We start from the raw sequence: 6,000 nt of genomic DNA, 5'->3' as shown, positions 1-6,000 counted from the left end.
ATGGTAGATAATATTCACATTTTTGGTGACTTTAATATTCACATGGAAAAGTCCACAGACCCACTCCAAAAGGCTTTCGGAGCCATCATCAACTCAGTGGGTTTTGTCCAACATGTCTCCGGACCTACTCACTGCCACAGTCATACTCTGGACCTAGTTTTGTCCCGTGGAATAAATGTTGTGGATCTTAATGTTTTTCCTCATAATCCTGGATTATCGGACCACCATTTTATTACGTTTGCAATCGCAACAAATAATCTGCTCAGACCCCAACCAAGGATCATCAAAAGTCGTGCTATAAATTCTCGGACAACCCAAAGATTCCTAGATGCCCTTCCAGACTCCATCCGCCTACCCAAGGACGTCAGAGTACAAAAATCAGTTAACCACCTAACTGAGGAACTCAATTTAACCTTGCGCAATACCCTAGATGCAGTCGCACCCCTAAAAACAAAAAACATTTGTCATAAGAAACTAGCTCCCTGGTATACAAAAAAAACCCGAGCTCTGAAGCGAGCTTCCAGAAAATTGGAACGGAAATGGCGCCACACCAAATTGGAAGTCTTCCGATTAGCTTGGAAAGACAGTACCGTGCAGTGTCGAAGAGCCCTCACTGCTGCTCGATCATCATATTTTTCCAACTTAATTGAGGAAAATAAGAACAATCCAAAATGTATATTTGATATTGTCGCAAGGCTAACTAAAAAACAGCATTCCCCAAGAGAGGAGGGCTTTCACTTCAGCAGTGACAAATTCATGAACCTCTTTGAGGAAAAGATCATGATCATTAGAAAGCAAATTACGGACTCCTCTTTAAATCTGCGTATTCCTCCAAAGCTCAGTTGTCCTGAGTATGCACAACTCTGCCAGGACCTAGGATCAAGGGAGACACTCAAGTGTTTTAGTACTATATCTCTTGACACAATGATGAAAATAATTATGTTCTCTAAACCTTCAAGCTGCATACTGGACCCTATTCCAACTAAACAACTGAAAGAGCTGCTTCCTGTGCTTGGCCGTCCTATGTTGAACATAATAAATGGCTCTCTATCCACCGGATGTGTACCAAACTCACTAAAAGTGGCAGTAATAAAGCCTCTCTTGAAAAAGCCAAACCTTGACCCAGAAAATATAAAAAACAAATCGGCCTATATCGAATCTCCCATCCCTCTCAAAAATGTTAGAAAAAGCTGTTGCGCAGCAATTCACTGCCTTCCTGAAGACAAACAATGTATACGAAACGCTTCAGTCTGGTTTTAGACCCCATCATAGCACTGAGACTACACTTGTGAAGGTGGTAAATTACCTTTTAATGGCGTCAGACCGAGGCTCTGCATCTGTCCTCGTGCTCCTAGACCTTAGTGCTGCTTTTGATATCATCGATCACCACATTCTTTTGGAGAGATTGGAAACCCAAATTGGTCTACACGGACAAGTTCTGGCCTGGTTTAGATCTTATCTGTCGGAAAGATATCAGTTTGTCTCTGTGGATGGTTTGTCCTCTGAGAAATCAACTGTACATTTCTGTGTTCCTCAAGGTTCCGTTTTAGGACCACTATTGTTTTCACTATATATTTTACCTCTTGAGGATGTCATTTGCAAACATAATGTTAACCTTCACTGCTATGCGGATGACACACAGCTGTACATTTCGATGAAACATGGTGAAGCCCCAAAATTGCCCTCGCCGGAAGCCTGTGTTTCAGACATAAGGAAGTGGATGGCTGCAATTTTTCTACTTTTAAACTCGGACAAAACAGAGATGCTTGTTCTAGCTCCCAAGATTCTGTTGAATCTGACAATTAATCTTGATGGTTGTACAGTCGTCTCAAATAAAACTGTGAAGGACCTCGGCGTTACTCTGGACCCTGATCTCTCTTTTGACCAACATATCAAAACTGTTTCAAGGAAAGCTTTTTTCCATCTACGTAACATTGCAAAAATCAGAAACTTTCTGTCCAAAAATGATGCAGAAAAATGAATCCATGCTTTTGTCACTTTCAGGTTAAACTACTGCAATGCTCTACTTTCCGGCTACCCGGATAAAGCACTAAATAAACTTCAGTTAGTGCTAAACACGGCTGCTAGAATCTTGACGAGAACCAGAAAATGTGATTTTTGTTTAATTTTACACTTGGACCTACCAGGTCACCAAATCCTGAAAAATAGTAACACAACAAATTATTTGATGAACAATGTTTCTTTGACCTGCTACAACCAGGAGGGAGTTGTAACCGGCCATGTGGTGTGAACCATAAACTTAGAATGGAAATACCCATTCAAGTCAATCATGAATAATTTTCAGTAGGCTTTTCATAGCCGATCATTAAGGGTTGAAAACAGCAGGTCTGGAACAGGTGGCGGTTCCATAACCGCAGGCAGAACAGTTGAAACTGGAATAGCAGCAAGGCCAGGTGGACTGGGGACAGCAAGGAGTCATCATGCCCGGTAGTCCTGACGTATGGTCCTAGGGCTCAGGTCCTCCGAGAGAGAGAAAGAAAGAGAGAAGGAGAAAATTAGAGAGAGCCAAGATTTTCAAAATGTTCATGAATGACAAGCAGGGTCAAATAATAATCAGGAATAAATGTCAGTTGGTTTTTCATAGCCGATCATTAAGAGTTGAAAACAGCAGGTCTGGGACAGGTAGGGGTTCCGTAACCGCAGGCAGAACAGTTGAAACTGGAATAGCAGCAAGGCCAGGCGGACTACACTCTCTACACGTCCTGTTAAGACAAGGGCTGATTTCAAGGTTTTATTGCTAACCTAAAAAGCATTACATGGGCTTGCTCCTACCTATCTTTCTGATTTGGTAGTGCCGTACATACCTACACGGACGCTACAGTCACAAGACGCAGGCCTTCTAACTGTCCCTAGAATTTCTAAGCAAACAGCTGGAGGCAGGGCTTTCTCCTATAGAGCTCCATTTTTATGGAATGGTCTGCCTACCCATGTGAGAGACGCAGACTCGGTCTCAACCTTTAAGTCTTTATTGAAGACTCATCTCTTTAGTAGGTCCTATGATTGAGTGTAGTCTGGCCCAGGAGTGTGAAGGTGAACGGAAAGGCACTGGAGCAACGAACCGCCCTTGCTGTCTCTGCCTGGCCGGTTCCTCTCTCTCCACTGGGATTCTCTGCCTCTAACCCTATTACAGGGGCTGAGTCACTGGCTTACTGTTGCTCTTCCATGCCGTCCCTAGGAGGGGTGCGTCACTTGAGTGGGTTGAGTCACTGGCGTGATCTTCCTTTCTGGGTTGGCGCGCCCCTTGGGTCGTGCCATGGCGGAGATCTTTGTGGGATATACTTGGCCTTGTCTCAGGATGGTAAGTTGGTGGTTGAAGGTATCCATCTAGTGGTGTGGGTGCTGTGCTTTGGCAAAGTGGGTGGGGTTATAACCTGCCTGTTTGGCTCTGTCCGGGGGTATCGCCGGATGGGGCCACAGTGTCTCCGGATCCCTCCTGTCTCGGCCTCCAGTATTTATGCTGCAGTAGTTTATGTGTTGCACCCTCGACAACCACCGTGATTATTATTATTTGACCCTGCTGGTCATCTATGAACATTTGAACATCTTGTCCATGTTCTGTTATATTCTCCACCCGGCACAGCCAGGAGAGGACTGGCCACCCCTCATAGCCTGGTTCCTCTCTAGGTTTCTTCCTAGGTTCTGGCCTTTCTAGGGAGTTTTTCCTAGCCACCGTGCTTCTACACCTGCATTGCTTGCTGTTTGGGGTTTCAGGCTGGGTTTCTGTACAGCACTTTGGCTTATAAAAGTGTTGAACAAAGTGTAGACAGTGCTGAATAACAACTTAAACATGAACTTACTTATAAAAACAGCAGCTCTTTGCTGTTTTCATTGAGTCTCTGTCTAGTCATGGTTTTAAAAGTTTTTACATCTCACAGTATCAACTTTGTTGTGTGCTCGAGGCCTCTTTTTACAGCCTATGGCTCAAGGAAACTGTGCAGACACAGTGATCTGAGCTATCTTATTGGCCAGCGGTAGGCATATAGGTGCACTTGATTTGTTCCCTGGGCTTGCCGGTTAGGCGGAGTTCTACCTTCAGACATATGAAATGCTTAAAAATGGGAACACTTTGCCTTCCCGGTGCTAGGGCTGCTGAATCAAGTGCATCTACTGCCAACAGTGAAAAAAGAGAGGAATGCAAGGCTTTATCATTTTTGTTATTTTTAGGAATGTCTGGTGATCGACTACAAATGCCTTTGAAATCAACGGGTTGGTGACCACTGATTTAGAACAATATCGCCCTAGTGTAATGTAATGACTATATTTTACCACTAGAGTGCCTTATTGCACCTCAAATGTTTAAATGAGACCTCTAGTTGGCCAGAAAATTTTACTGTTTTGGTAGCCTACAGTGTCATAGCCAATGATGGTGGAGGGGAATCTTAAGGACAGTGGTTGGTTGTCGCATCAAATTGAACTCGATCAATTATTAATTTGAAGATTAGCTGTCTCACTGTCCAGCAGTTTTCCTGATTGTAATGGTTATTTAAGACTTTACTTATAGACACCCAAATCTGGAGGGACATTATACAGATGGACAATGCTTGCGACCCCATTCCGTTGAAGAGCCGCACTCAAGGGCACTACAGCACGCAGACCCCATCTGGTGTTTCACACAGCAACCTCATGGCCAGCCGTCTACAATATGCCTTTCACCGCCCCACCAAATGTTGAGATGGAATAGTCTGTATTCTGATTAGATCTGTGGGTATGGTCTGGGTCTGAGAAACCCCAGGGGTCAAACTAGATAATGATCTGAGATATCACCGGGAACTCGTCTATTTATTATTCTTTTCATATTTATTTGTAAGGTTTTATAGGTTTTTGGATAGTGACAGGCTTGAATAGAAGGGACAGGTGAGAAGGCCTGTCGGGCCGGGATTCCATCCCACGCAGGCAGGGGGACCATACATGTACAGCAGGCAGGGGGACCATACATGTACAGGAGGCAGGGGGACCATACATGTACAGGAGGCAGGGGGACCATACATGTACAGGAGGCAGGGGGACCATACATGTACAGGAGGCAGGGGGACCATACATGTACAGGAGGCAGGGGGACCATACATGTACAGGAGGCAGGAGGACCATACATGTACAGGAGGCAGGGGGACCATACATGTACAGGAGGCAGGGGGACCATACATGTACAGGAGGCAGGGGGACCATACATGTACAGGAGGCAGGGGGACCATACATGTACAGGAGGCAGGGGGACCATACATGTACAGGAGGCAGGGGCCTTAAACACTAGACTAGACCAACTCCAGGCACTAGTATGTGTATTTCATTACTTTACGGGCCAGTTTCACAGACACAGATGAAATAGCATGCACATTATAAAATCTCCATTGAAATGGCTTAATAGAGTGCATTCGGAAAGTATTAAGATTCTTTTACTTTTTCCACATTTTGTTACGTTACAGCCTTATTCTAAAATTGATTAAATTGTTTACACACAATACCCCATAATGACAAAGACCTTTTACTCAGTACTTTGTTGAAGCACCTTTGGCAGCGATTACAGCCTCGACTTCTTGGGTATGATGCTTCAAGCTTGGCACACCTGTATTTAGGGAGTTTCTCCCATTCTTCTCTGCAGATCCTCTCAAACTCTCTCAGATTGGATGGGGAGTGTTGCTGCACAGCTACTTTTAGGTCTCTCTAGAGATGTTCCATTGGTTTCAAGTCTGGGCTCTGGCTGGGCCACTCAATGACATTCAGAGACTTGTGCCAAAGCCACTCCTGCGTTGTCTTGGCTGTGTGCTTAGGGTCATTGTCCTGTTGGAAGGTGAACCTTCGTTCCAGTCTGAGGTCCTGAGGACTCTGGAGCAGGTTTTCATCAAGAATCTCTCTGTACTTTGCTCCGTTCATCTTTCCCTCGATCCTAGTCTCCCAGTCCATGCCGCTGAAAAACATCCCCACAGCATGATGCTGCCACCGCCATGCATCACCGTAGGGATGGTGCCAGGTTTCCTTCAG

The sequence above is a fragment of the Salvelinus fontinalis genome, chromosome 13 (assembly GCF_029448725.1).
Source record: "Salvelinus fontinalis isolate EN_2023a chromosome 13, ASM2944872v1, whole genome shotgun sequence".
In the NCBI taxonomy this organism is placed as follows: domain Eukaryota; kingdom Metazoa; phylum Chordata; class Actinopteri; order Salmoniformes; family Salmonidae; genus Salvelinus; species Salvelinus fontinalis.
Note: the sequence above shows the minus strand (reverse complement) of the source record.